The 15,250-nt window shown below is 47.8% G+C and overlaps 1 protein-coding gene across 2 annotated transcripts in view; it reads right to left on the bottom strand.

Annotated features, from left to right (window-relative positions):
• Positions 1–15,250, bottom strand: part of FNDC4 (fibronectin type III domain containing 4) — a 459,251-nt gene that overhangs the window by 192,012 nt on the left and 251,989 nt on the right. The window lies entirely within an intron of this gene.

The following is a 15,250-nucleotide window of genomic DNA, read 5'->3' as shown; positions in this document are numbered from 1 at the left end:
CGGCTAAAATTAAGCACTGGTTGGAGTAGCTGAGCGCCACAGAAACTACCCTCATTCATTCACTCAAGAGGGGAAACAAGCACTTTGTGCAAGCCGTTTTAGATGGAGGGTTTAAGTTTAGGGTATAAAAGTTAGATCCGCAGGAATATTCAGAAATCTTGCCACCCCGCCACAGGTGAGCGCTGAGCTAAGACCGGGAAGGAAACTGACTGTGTTTCGCGTTTGCAGTTTAGGGTCACTCAGTAGCCACCCGGAATGGATGCCTCGTCCATCTGGTGTGGACACCTGTAACCCCTGACCTTTCACACGCCAGGGCCCCCACAAGCGAGCAGGTGTTCGAAAACAAATGCAATCTGGGTAAGAATTGCAATGACCTTCGTGTTGCACATGACACGTAAGCAAACAGTCATTATAAGTAATGCAATGACCTTCGTGTTGCACATGACACGTAAGCAAACAGTCATTATAAGTAATGCAATGACCTTCGTGTTGCACATGACACGTAAGCAAACAGTCATTATAAGTAATTGCACCGGCTTGAATTAGAAGCGGGGGGTAGACATCGGTTCTATCAGCAGGAAATACAATGTCACGTGTAAAGTAACCATTAAGCATAGATCAACGTATATTTAAAATAAATCTGCTGCTTGCAGGGGTCTCCCCCAAGGAAGTTTCGGAAAAGTTAATGCTAAATAGTGAGTTTTTTATCGCTCCTGGCAGGAAATATTAGTCAAAACCGCGTAGTTTTTGTTGTTTACTGTATAGCGCTACGTCCCTTTGTTTAGAAATCTTAGCACGTGAGTTAGACACTATAGTTATTACTCAATGAAATGGATACTCATTTACCGACTCGCGAAGCAGGGGCGTAGCTTGGGCAGTAATATTTTTTTAGGGGGTGGGAGGTTGAGGGGGGGGGGGGGTTAGCTTCAAATTTTCCCACAATAACAGGGCCATCTAATACGTCAGGGCGCGTGAGAGGGGTACAAGGGGGTTGTGGAAAGGGAGATGAAGGCGGATTTTAGGGGCAGGAGAAAACGCAATACTTTGTAAATGAATCAATGTTTTTGAAGACTTTAGAACAGAGAGCGGGTGCCTGTGCTTCTTGTGTGTGCGTGAAAATCCCACAGACACTTCACCATACGCACTGAAAGGAGTTGTACCCAACTATTTATCCGAAAATATATGTATAAGTGGGGTGTCACAGCCCAACACCCCCCTCCCCCATGCAGCGACTCCCTTGCCCGAAAGGATGAGGGGCTGAATGAACCTCGGTCGAGCACCGAGCTCTGCTTTCACGTGAAAAGAGTGGACGTCTATCGCACGTCACACAGGGAGGGCCCCGGCCCCACCCGGGAGGGCCCCTTCCCTCCCTTCCCAGCATTAGAGGTGACGTCAAGGGATGTCACATGTTATCCCAGGGGGAACTGATAGAAATCAAGCGGTGATGGATCGATTCTAGCCGCATTCGGCGAGTTTGTGCAGCAGACACGTGAGTCTCAGAGGTACCCCACAGGCTCCCACAAAGAGTCACTCACTTTCCAAAAGTCTTTCCTTCCCTCTGTCCAGCATGCCTAGCACACCACACGGGTGGATGCCTTGAAGTGTGCTGGGAGGCTGGGCTTCTACTATTCTAACGTGTGTGTGAGAGAGAGTGTGTGTGTGTGTGTATATGTGAAAGTGTGTGTGTACGTGTGTCTGTGTACGTGTGTGTGTATGCGTGTGTGTGTGTGAGTGTATATGAAAGAGAGTGTGTGTGTACGTGTGTGTGTGTGTGTATGAGAGGGTGTGTCTGTGTGTCTGTGTGTGTATGTGTGTGTGTGTATGAGAGGGTGTGTGTGTGTTTGTGTGTGTGTGAGTGTATATGAGAGTGTGTTTGTGTGTACGTGTGTGTGTGTATATGAGAGTGTGTGTGTGTGTATGAGATGGTGTGTGTGTGTGTCTGTGTGTGTGTGAGAGTGTATATGAGAGAGTGTGTCTGTGTGTGTATGTGTGTGTGTGAGTGAGTGTATATGAGAGTGTGTGTGTGTCTGTGTGTGTGTGTCTGTGTGTGTGTATGAGAATGTGTGCGTGTCTGTGAGTGAGTGTATATGAGAGTCTGTGTGTGTCTGTGTGTGTATATGAGAGAGAATGTGTGTGTACGTGTATGTGTGTGTGTGTGTGTATGAGAGGGTGTGTGTGTGTCTGTGTGTGTGTGTGAGTGTATGTGTGTGTGTGCGTGTGTGTGTGTGAGTGTATGAGAGGGTGTGTGTCTGTGTGTGTGTATATGAGAGAGTGTGTGTGTATGAGTGTGTGTGTACGTGTGTGTCTGTGTGTGTGAGTGTATATGAGAGAGAGTGTGTGTGTGTACGTGTGTGTGTATGCATGTGTGAGTGTATATGAGAGAGTGTGTGTGTACGTGTATGTGTGTGTGTGTGTGTATGAGAGGGTGTGTGTGTGTTTGTGTGTGTGTATGAGATGGTGTGTGTGTGTTTGTGTGTGTGTGTGTATATGAGAGAGTGTGTGTGTGTATGTGTGAGCATGTATATGAGTGTGTGTGTGTCTGTGTGTGTGTATATGAGAGAGTGTGCGTGTGTGTACGTGTGTGCGTCTGTGTGTGTGCACGCACTTGCGTGGGCCAGGCTGTGGGGTATTGGCAGATGGGAAGCTTCAACAGTCAGAACACCTGGGGGTGCACTTGGAGGCTGGCAGATGCTGCCACCCTCTTCAGCTATTCCCACCCTGGCTCTGGTACCCCTGCAGTGAGGCAGTGTGGACCAGTCAACGTGCCTAACGTACACCTGGGTTTTCGACACCCACAATCACGTGCTGCGCCCCAGATGACCTCCTATCTTCTTCAAGGCCGTAGGGCCTTGTCGTCTCCATCCATCACTTACCCCTTTCTGCACGCCCACTAAGAGTGGAAGGTTGTTATTGACTCGTGTCATTGACCATATCCCGATGAAGATCCCCGTTAGTCACTACAGCTGAAACGTCGACATTTTGTAACTTTGGACAGTCTCAGAACAACATGTAATTATCGTTCACTAAAAATATTTAACTCAGATCACTGCCCATGTTTGCATGATGTCCACTACTGGTCATAAAGTCTTCATCTGCGCTTGATGTTTTTCCACACACTTTGATTCACGTGGGCCCCCCGCTCCACACCTTGTGCACGCGCAGCAGGTTCATGTATGGTTATACTGGTTTTGACCATAAGGCTATTTTGCTTATACACAACTATATAGCATTTAATGTGATGCAATGTCATTACATAAACAGTGTTTGTTCCAATAATGTTCCTAATTCGGAATTTAAATTAATCTAATAATGCCATATTAACCAGGCTGATGATATTGAGTTTAATATTAAAGTAATGATTTGTTGATATTTCTGGATATCAAAGAGTGGATTTTATGTTAATTAGGTGGATGGGGAATGCGCTGCTCGTAATCAATGGAATATCAAGATTTGTAAAAACTGGTGATTTTGAAGAATGAAGGACCGGCCCCTGACATTTTGTTTTCTTACCAAAGGAGTATTTAGATGTTGACTAAAATGAAATAATTATAACTAATATTACAGAGTTATTATTCCCACGGAATAAAGGAAGCACATTAAAGAATGTGCCCCGATAAGCACCTAAATGTACCTAGAGGGCTTTAAGTGGGTTGAAAAATCTGAGGTGGGAGGGGTCTCTCAAAGGGGCGTGGCCTATGTAAATAAGGGCGTGGCTTAAACATGTGAGATGAAAATCTCTGCTGCCTGATTGGTATTTGCCTCCTCTTTTTGTTATTGCATCCAGATATGTAATAGAACCACTGGCATGTATTTAAAACAAGCCCAGACTATTGGCTTTATCAATGCTTGTTAGCTGCAGAAGGTGCATGCGTAACAGCAATCACTTTGTGGTAAGTAATAGTGAAAATGCTTCAACTCTGTAATTATGATTAAGGCTCCCAGTTTCTGTTTTTACTGATTTTTACAGACAAATACAGACAGAAAACAGTGTTTTATTTATTTCTAAAAGTGGAAAGAAACATACAATTGTGCCTTTTGTGATCGACCCTCCGTGCTCTCCTTCATTCATTCCCGCAGCAAGAGGAGTTAAAAGCAGGATGACATTTCCTAAAAGGCAGTCAGCTCTTAGAATATTAGTAGATTAGGCTAATATTTACATATTTTGTGAGTAGTGTTATGTTATATTTGGCTAATAAATTGAGTTTATCAGTTAAATATATGGAAATATACAATTTTACAACTCCATTTACTCTCAGAACAAAAATATAGATAATTATAAATAAGATGGCCAAAAAATAAACACATATAAATACAGACGGAAATGTAAAAAAAAAAAAAAAAATACCATTAAACTGTCAGCCCTAATTATGATGAAATAACTATACTACTCTATTAAAAAAGTTAAATTAAACTCTCTGTAAAATTCGTACTTTTATTTATTGTGGGCTTGAAAAGATGTCTAGCCGCTGGTAATACTTGGCAGCAGCGGTCCATGCTGCAGTTTTATCACCGCAGATCTGTTAAATGCAGAGCCGAGCTCCGCCCCCCTGCCCCCCACACTCCCTCACCCCTCCCCGCCGCAGACCCCCACGGAGCGCACTACAGATCACTAGCAGGCGATCCTATCTTCTGATTAGCTCCTGCGTGGCAGCTGCATAACAAAGAGTCTCTCCAGGGGTACACCAAAGGCTGGTGATTGCTGCTAGTGCCCCCGAGTGAAGATTTTTTTTTCATGCCCTGGGATAGGACAAATGTGAGGAGCCTGATAGGGGCCCATCCAAGCACCTGTTTTTAGGTCAAAGCCCACAGACATCTTGGGGACATTCACAAATCTGACCTACGAATGCGTTCTGCCCGTTGCTTGCCATTGGCTTTATGATCTGCAGCTCACATTTTCTTGATTTCCATTTGCTGGCTTTACTTGTAGCAGGCTGTCCAGCTTCAGTTTGTACCTTCCATTACCCAAATCCTATTTACAGTATCCTTCCGAGTGCTCCATTTCTGTACACAGGCCTGTAAGTCTTGTTCTTATCTCGTCACATTTACTGTGTATTTGAAGACCAAGGTCAAATGTCAGGTGCTCTCTTCGGAGGGCGATTGTTTACTTTTCTTTCTCTGACTTCAAAGTGAGAGGATTTATGTGACAATCCTGCTGGATACTGGGGGTAGGAAAGAGATTTTTTCTAGCACATAACAACATTTAAATGAACTGTGTAAGTATTTCACAAAATAACAGTTCTAGGAACACAAATTAAGCACACTGTTATTTCTGATGTGTGTTGGAAACAAATACTTTAAAATGATCAAAAGAAATCATTACACTAGGTAATGCAATGTCCACACATTTGTGCCTGTGCACTGTATAGTTTTATTAGAAAAACTGCATGTCTGTGCAAATGTAATGACCATTTCAATTGAAAATGTGTTGTCTGTAATGACAGTGTGTCTCCACACCATGAATACTCTACGTCATGCCACTCTACTATGCACCACTCCACACCACTGCACTCTGCTCTGCACCACTCCACTTTACACAACTCCACACTATTGCACTCTGCACCACTCCACTCTATGCTGCCGCACTGTACGCCAGTACACACTATGCTTCTCTACTCTACCCTGTAGATTGCATCTCACATGTTTAAGCCACACCCTTATTTACATAGGCCACACCCCTTTGAAAGACCCCTCCCACCTCAGATTTTTACTCTACACCACTGCACTCTACAACACTCCAGTCTAGGCCACCCCAACCTACGCTGCACAACTCCACTCTGCGCCACTGTACTGTATGCCACTACGCAACAATGCACTCTACGCCAATACGCTCTACGCCACTGCACTCTTTGCCAATACACTCCATGACAATGCACTCTTTGCCAATACACTCTACGACAATGCACTTTAGTCTGAAACACTAAATTCTATGCCCCTGCGCTCTATGCCAAACCACTGCACACCACTCGAATCTACCCTGCATCACTGCACTCTGTGTCACTGTACGCTACACCACTTTACCCTACGCCATTACACTCTATGCCACTCTACGCAGCTGCACTGTACTCTGCACCAGTCCACTCTACGCCACTCCACTCCACTCTAAAACAATTTACAGTACACCACTGCACTTTATGCCACTCTACTCCACTCTGTGCCATTCAACTCTATGCCACTGCACTCTACGCCACTGTACGCTACACCACTTTTCCCTACGCCATTACAGTCTATGCCACTGTCAGCAGCTGCACTCTACCCTACACCACTCCACTCTAAACCACTTCAGTCCACTCTGAAACAATTTACAGTACGCCACTGCAATTTATGCCACTCTACTCCACTCTGTGCTATTCAACTCTATGCCACTGCACTCTATGCCACTCTACTCTGCACTCTATGCTATTGCGCTTAATACAGTGGCACTCTACGTCACTGCACTCAGACACTTTACTCAACAACCCTGCACTCTCTGCCACTGAACTGTACACCACTCTACTCTGTACTACTCCATTCAACGTTCCTCCACTCTGTCACTGCACTCTACGCCAGTGAACTCTCTAGCACTGTATGCTACTCTACACCACTCTATTCCACTGCCCTCTATGCCATTCAACTCTGCTCTGCACTTTCCACCACTACACTCTGTGCCACTCCATTTAGTGCCACTCCATTCTGCACCACTGCACTCTCCTATGCACCACTTTAATCTACACCACTGCATTCTACGCCGCTGGATTCAGTGCCACTGCACTCTATGCCACTCAACTCTACTCTGCACTCTACACCACTGCGCTCTGTGCCACTCAACTCTACACCACTGCCCTTGGCACATCTCAACTCTACGCCACTCCACTTTGCACCACTCTATGCAACCCTACTCTATGCCACTGCACTCTATGCCACTGCATGCTATACCACTGCACTCTATGCCACTCTAGTCTGTGCCACTCTACTGTGCTCCACTGCATTCTGAACCACTGCACTCTCCTATGCACCACTGTAATCTACATCACTGCATTCTACGATGCTGCATTGTACGCCGCTGGATTCAATGCCACTGCACTCTATGCCGCTATACTCTGCAGCACTCTACGCCAATGCACTGCACACCAGTCCATTCCACTCTATGCCACGCCAGTGTATTCCAATCTACACAACTCCACACTGTTTTTCCAATACACAACGCTCACTCCCACTCCACCCTTCAACACTCTACGCCACTCCACGCCACTCTCCTCTACGCCACTGCACTCTATGCCACTATACTCTGCAGCACTCTACGCCAATGCACTGCACACCAGTCCATTCCACTCTATGCCACGCCAGTGTATTCCAATCTACACAACTCCACACTGTTTTTCCAATACACAACGCTCACTCCCACTCCACCCTTCAACACTCTACGCCACTCTACGCCACTCCACGCCACTCTCCTCTACGCCACTGCACTCTATGCCACTATACTCTGCAGCACTCTACGCCAATGCACTGCACACCAGTCCATTCCACTCTATGCCACGCCAGTGTATTCCAATCTACACAACTCCACACTGTTTTTCCAATACACAACGCTCACTCCCACTCCACCCTACAACACTCTACGCCACTCCACGCCACTCTTCTCTACGCCACTAACTCTTAGCCATGCTGAACAGCAGCCACGCTGGTGAACAACATGGCTAAAGCACATAGGCAAGGGCTATAGCTCTTGCATGGGCGAGACCTATTGGCTTTGCAAATGCTTGTTTAGAACTGCCGATGCTTAGCCCCGGCAGGATCCGACCCACTTAGAGTCCTGCTTGAAGGCAATAACCTGCTCTGTACTGGAGCCGGTCCACGTAGATAGATGTAGGGAAGCCTTAGACGAACACATTAAGAAACCTTTGTTATTTGTCGGGCAACGAAAGTTATGTTTAGTGCTCACAAGTGTTTTTGGTATTGGCTGAAAGAGGAAAGATGTTTTGTTCACATGTGGAATAGGCAGAGGGAGGGAGACGTGGCGAGAGAGTCCCTGCGGGGGTCGTGATACCCGATCATTTAAGAGTTATGCCTGGTCATTTCTTGAGCCCTAAAAAGGAGTACTCTTTCCCGAGAACAGGAATACTCCCACTGAGTTACACCCCTGTGTGTTTAGGGGGTGGAGTAAGGCACGTCTGTCAGGGAATCCCTGGCATCTATAAGTGATTCATAGTGGGGGCCCACCTTGAACCCCCAAACCAAGAGGACACAGATCTTGGCATTCTATACCGAGTTAGAATGTATCTTTTGCTAGGATGTGCGTACCCTGACAGCAGGGTCATGACACCTCTGCGACTAACCCTAAGATGGAGGTGAACACGAGACACATCCAATGATAGCTCAGGAAACAAAACTCTCGAATACTTGTATGCTAGGCAGGCTTGTATCTCCATGTATGATGTCATGTATGTGTCTAGGCATGTAGAGCCCCCGCTGTAGCTGTACATCAGCAGGCCTCAAAGCGGCCCCCACTTAACAGAGTCTCTCCCCGGCAACCAATCAGCGTGCTCCGCCTCCTGGTTAGGGACTTTACATCATTTCCCTTATATATCTAGGGAGCAGGTGGGGGCTATAGCGCCCAGATGCTGCATGTGCAATTCAGGCTCGGACATAATGCATTTATCCATTCATTGGGAAGCACAGAGTATCCTGGGATTTTGTATCTTTTGAATTCCGCCAGTATGGGACTTGCAGGAGGTCAGCGAGGAAGCAGACTCTAGGCACTGTTAAATAAGCAGACTCTAGGCACTGTGAAATGTGCACACTCTAGCCACTGTGAAATGCCAGAATCTAGGCACTGTGATCTACGCAGAGTCTAGCCACCAGGAAATACGCAGACTCTAGGCATTGTGAAATACACACAGTCTAAGCACTATGAAATAGGAAGGTTCTGGAAACCATGTAATAAGCAGACTCTAGCCACTGTGAAATATGTAGACTCTAGGCACTGTGAAACTAGCAGACTCTAGGCACCATGACATATGCAGACTCTAGGCACTGTGAAATATTACACAGAACTGTAAAATCGTTCTTCAACTATTGCCACACGAGCAGCAGAAAACACCCCACCATTCAGCGCTTAGAAGCTTTGCTATCCGGGCAAATAATTGGAGGTGCCAGATTCACATTAATAGAGGCCTAAATTCTGGGCCTCACACATTTCTATTGAATAAATAAAGTGCTTAGAGCTTTAATTGCTCAAATAAGGACCATGTTAACATCAAAGAGGTTTACACATGTAACAATTATGAGGCATGTAGAAAAACAAGTCCACACAAGAGACATGTAGGGTAAAATGTGTACATGAACCCATTTCATGCTTCGGGGTGTGCCAGGGGTTGTTGCAGGTGGTAAACACCGAGGTGTGCTCGAATCCGCCCCCGTCACATCTCCCTTTCCCTGCAAAAGATCTGACGTTTCATTGGCGCCCCAGTCAACGCCTAAACATGCCGAATCTGCTCCCAGGGATGACGTGTTGATGGGCACGAGAGCCTGCTGGCATCAGCTGGCATCATCTCCAAGCCTCACGGGCTCATTGGAGCTGCATATAGCACAACGGAGCAGGACCCATCTACCTGCTACTGCAATGCTGAAAATGCAAGCGCAGTCTGTGCTCCCTCTCCGGCCCTCCCCCTGCCTGCATGTCCTGACTGTTAATGCACTTTATATGTCTCTGCGGTGGAAGCACTGCATTGTACCACACTATGAGGAACACACTTAATATGTCTCCGCGGTAGGAGCGGGCACCGCACTGCATTGTACCACAGTATGAGGAACACACTTTATATGTCTCCGCGGTGGGAGCGGCCACCGAACTGCATTGTACCACAGTATGAGGAACACACTTTATATGTCTCTGCGGTGGGAGCGGCCACCGAACTGCATTGTACCACAGTATGAGGAACACACTTTATATGTCTCCGTGGTGGAAGCAGGCACCGCACTGCATTGTACCACAGTATGAGGAGCACACTTTATATGTCTCTGCGGTGGGAGCGGCCACCGAACTGCATTGTACCACAGTATGAGGAACACACTTTATATGTCTCTGCGGTGGGAGCGGCCACTGAACTGCATTGTACCACAGTATGAGGAACACACTTTATATGTCTCTGTGGTGGGAGCGGGCACCGCACTGCATTGTACCACACTATGAGGAACACACTTAATATGTCTCCGCGGTAGGAGCGGGCACCGCACTGCATTGTACCACAGTATGAGGAACACACTTTATATGTCTCCGCGGTGGGAGCGGGCACCACACTGCTTTGTACCACAGTATGAGGAACACACTTTATATGTCTCTGCGGTGGGAGCGGCCACCGAACTGCATTGTACCACAGTATGAGGAACACACTTTATATGTCTCTGCGGTGGGAGCGGCCACTGAACTGCATTGTACCACAGTATGAGGAACACACTTTATATGTCTCCGTGGTGGAAGCAGGCACCGCACTGCATTGTACCACAGTATGAGGAGCACACTTTATATGTCTCTGCAGTGGAAGCAGGCACCGCACTGCATTGTACCACAGTATGAGGAGCACACTTTATATGTCTCTGTGGTGGGAGCGGGCACCGTACTGCATTGTACCACACTATGAGGAGAACACTTTATATGTCTCTGCAGTGCAAGCACTGCATTGTACCCCAGTATGAGGAGCACATTTTATATGTCTCCGCGGTAGGAGCGGGCACCACACTGCATTGAACCACAGTATGAGCAACACACTTTTTATGTCTCCGCGGTAGGAGCGGGCACCACACTGCATTGTACCACAGTATGAGGAGAACACTTTATATGTCTCTACAGTGCAAGCACTGCATTGTACCCCAGTATGAGGAGCACACTTTATATGTCTCTGCAGTGGAAGCAGGCACGGCACTGCATTGTACCACAGTATGAGGAGCACACTTTATATGTCTCCATGGTGGGAGCGGGCACCGCACTGCATTTTACCACACTATGAGGAGCACACTTTATATGTCTCTGCGGTGGGAGGGGGCACCGCACTGCATTGTACCACACTATGAGAAACACACTTTATCTGTCTCTGCGGTGGGAACGGGCACCACACTGCATTGTACCACAGTATGAGGACAACACTTTATATGTCTCTGCAGTGCAAGCACTGCATTGCACCCCAGTATGAGGAGCACACTTTATATGTCTCTGCAGTGGAAGCAGGCACGGCACTGCATTGTACCACAGTATGAGGAGCACACTTTATATGTCTCTGTGGTGGGAGCGGGCACCGCACTGCATTGTACCACAGTATGAGGAGCACACTTTATATGTCTCTGTGGTGGGAGCGGGCACCGCACTGCATTATACCACACTATGAGGAGCACACTTTATATGTCTCTGCGGTGGGAGGGGGCACCGCACTGCATTGTACCACACTATGAGGAACACACTTTATATGTCTCTTCGGTAGGAGCGGGCACCATACTGCATTGTACCCCAGTATGAGGAGCACATTTTATATGTCTCTGCGATGGAAGTGAGAACTGCACTGCATTGTACCGCAGTATGAGGAGCACATTTTATATGTCTCCGCTCTGGGAGCAGGCACCGCACTGCATTGTACCACAGCATGAGGAACGCACTTTATATGTCTCCACGGTGGGAGCGGGCACCGCACTGCTTTGTACCACAGTATGAGGAGCACACTTTATATGTCTCCGCAGTGGAAGCGGGCATGGCACTGCATTGTACCACAGCATGAGATACTCACTTTATATGTCTCTGCGGTGGAAGCACTGCATTGTACCACAGTATGAGGAGCACACTTTATATGTCTCTGCGGTAGGATCGGGCACCACACTGCATTGTACCACAGTATGAGGAGAACACTTTATATGTCTCTGCAGTGCAAGCACTGCATTGTACCCCAGTATGAGGAGCACATTTTATATGTCTCTGCGATGGAAGCGAGCACTGCACTGCATTGTACCACAGTATGAGGAGCACATTTTATATGTCTCCGCTCTGGGAGCAGGCACCGCACTGCATTGTACCACAGCATGAGGAACACACTTTCTATGTCTCCACAGTGGGAGCGGGCACCGCACTGCTTTGTACCACAGCATGAGGAACACACTTTATATGTCTCTGCGGTGGAAGCACTGCATTGTACCACAGTATGAGGAGCACACTTTATATGTCTCTGCGGTGGAAGCGGGCACCGCACTGCATTGTACCACACTATGAGGAGCACACTTTATATGTCTCCGCTGTGGAAATGAGCACCGCACTGCATTGTACCACAGTATGAGGAGCACACTTTATATGTCTCCGTGGTGGAAGCAGGCACCGCACTGCATTGTACCACAGTATGAGGAGCACACTTTATATGTCTCTGCAGTGGAAGCAGGCACCGCACTGCATTGTACCACAGTATGAGGAGCACACTTTATATGTCTCTGTGGTGGGAGCGGGCACCGTACTGCATTGTACCACACTATGAGGAGCACACTTAATATGTCTCCGCGGTAGGAGCGGGCACCGCACTGCATTGACCACAGTATGAAGAGAACACTTTATATGTCTCTGCAGTGCAAGCACTGCATTGTACCCCAGTATGAGGAGCACATTTTATATGTCTCCGCGGTAGGAGCGGGCACCACACTGCATTGTACCACAGTATGAGCAACACACTTTTTATGTCTCCGCGGTAGGAGCGGGCACCACACTGCATTGTACCACAGTATGAGGAGAACACTTTATATGTCTCTACAGTGCAAGCTCTGCATTGTACCCCAGTATGAGGAGCACACTTTATATGTCTCTGCAGTGGAAGCAGGCACGGCACTGCATTGTACCACAGTATGAGGAGCACACTTTATATGTCTCCATGGTGGGAGCGGGCACCGCACTGCATTTTACCACACTATGAGGAGCACACTTTATATGTCTCTGCGGTGGGAGGGGGCACCGCACTGCATTGTACCACACTATGAGAAACACACTTTATCTGTCTCTGCGGTGGGAACGGGCACCACACTGCATTGTACCACAGTATGAGGAGAACACTTTATATGTCTCTGCAGTGCAAGCACTGCATTGCACCCCAGTATGAGGAGCACACTTTATATGTCTCTGCAGTGGAAGCAGGCACGGCACTGCATTGTACCACAGTATGAGGAGCACACTTTATATGTCTCTGTGGTGGGAGCGGGCACCGCACTGCATTGTACCACAGTATGAGGAGCACACTTTATATGTCTCTGTGGTGGGAGCGGGCACCGCACTGCATTATACCACACTATGAGGAGCACACTTTATATGTCTCTGCGGTGGGAGGGGGCACCGCACTGCATTGTACCACACTATGAGGAACACACTTTATATGTCTCTGCGGTAGGAGCGGGCACCATACTGCATTGTACCCCAGTATGAGGAGCACATTTTATATGTCTCTGCGATAGAAGTGAGAACTGCACTGCATTGTACCGCAGTATGAGGAGCACATTTTATATGTCTCCGCTCTGGGAGCAGGCACCGCACTGCATTGTACCACAGCACGAGGAACACACTTTATATGTCTCCACGGTGGGAGCGGGCACCGCACTGCTTTGTACCACAGTATGAGGAGCACACTTTATATGTCTCCGCAGTGGAAGCGGGCATGGCACTGCATTGTACCACAGCATGAGATACTCACTTTATATGTCTCTGCGGTGGAAGCACTGCATTGTACCACAGTATGAGGAGCACACTTTATATGTCTCTGCGGTAGGAGCGGGCACCACACTGCATTGTACCACAGTATGAGGAGCACATTTTATATGTCTCCGCTCTGGGAGCAGGCACCGCACTGCATTGTACCACAGCATGAGGAACACACTTTATATGTCTCCACAGTGGGAGCGGGCACCGCACTGCTTTGTACCACAGCATGAGGAACACACTTTATATGTCTCTGCGGTGGAAGCACTGCATTGTACCACAGTATGAGGAGCACACTTTAGATGTCTCTGCGGTGGAAGCGGGCACCGCACTGCATTGTACCACACTATGAGGAGCACACTTTATATGTCTCCGCTGTGGAAATGAGCACCGCACTGCATTGTACCACAGTATGAGGAGCACACTTTATATGTCTCTGCGGTGGAAGCGGGTACCACACTGCATTGTACCACACCATGAGGAGCACACTTTATATGCCTCTGTGATGGAAGTGGGAACCGCACTGCATTATACCACAGTATGAGGAGCACACTTTTTATGTCTCTGCGGTGGAAGCAGGCACTGCACTGCATTGTTTCACAGTATGAGGAGCACACTTTATATGTCTCTGTGGTGGAAGCGGGCACTGCACTGCATTGCACCACAGTATGAGGAGCACACTTTATATGTCTCTGCGGTGGAAGCAGGCACCGCACTGCATTGTACCACACTATGAGGAGCACACTTTATATGTCTCTGTGGTGGAAGCGGGCACTGCACTGCATTGTACCACGGTATTAGAAGCACACTCTGTCTGTGCATTGGAAGTAGGCACTGCACTGCATTGTACCACAGTATGAGGAGCACATTTTATATGTCAGTGAGACACAGTACAAGGAGCACACTTTATATGTCTCTGCAGTGGAAGCAGGCACCACACTGCATTGTACCACAGTATGAGGAGCACACTTCATATGTCTCCCTAGAGGAAGCAGGCACTGCATTGTACCACAGTATGAGGAGCACACTTTATTTGTCTCTGCGGTGGAAGCAGGCACCACACTCCATTGTACCACAGTATGAGGAGCACACTTTAAACGTCCCCGTGGTGGAAGCGGGCGCCAAACTGCATTATACCACAGCATGAGGAGCACACTTTAAACGTCTCCATGGTGGAAACGGGCGCCAAACTGCATTATGCCACAGCATGAGGAGCACACTTTAAATGTCTCCATGGTGGAAGTGGGCGCCAAACTGCATTATACCACAGCATGAGGAGCACACTTTAAATGTCTCCGTGGTGGAAGCGGGCGCCAAACTGCATTATACCACAGCATGAGGAGCACACTTTAAATGTCTCCATGGTGGAAGCGGGCGTGTAAAGAAATGGCTCCCTGTTGCAGTTACCCCCCACTTTTTGCCTGATACTGATGCTGACTTGACTGAGAAGTGTGCTGGGACCCTGCTAACCAGGCCCCAGCACCAGTGTTCCTTCACCTAAAATGTACCATTGTATCCACAATTGGCACACCCTGGCATTCAGATAAGTCCCTTGTATCTGGT

The sequence above is a fragment of the Pleurodeles waltl genome, chromosome 5, assembly GCF_031143425.1.
Source record: "Pleurodeles waltl isolate 20211129_DDA chromosome 5, aPleWal1.hap1.20221129, whole genome shotgun sequence".
In the NCBI taxonomy this organism is placed as follows: Eukaryota; Metazoa; Chordata; class Amphibia; order Caudata; family Salamandridae; genus Pleurodeles; species Pleurodeles waltl.
This window is presented reverse-complemented; position numbering and strand designations above follow the sequence as displayed.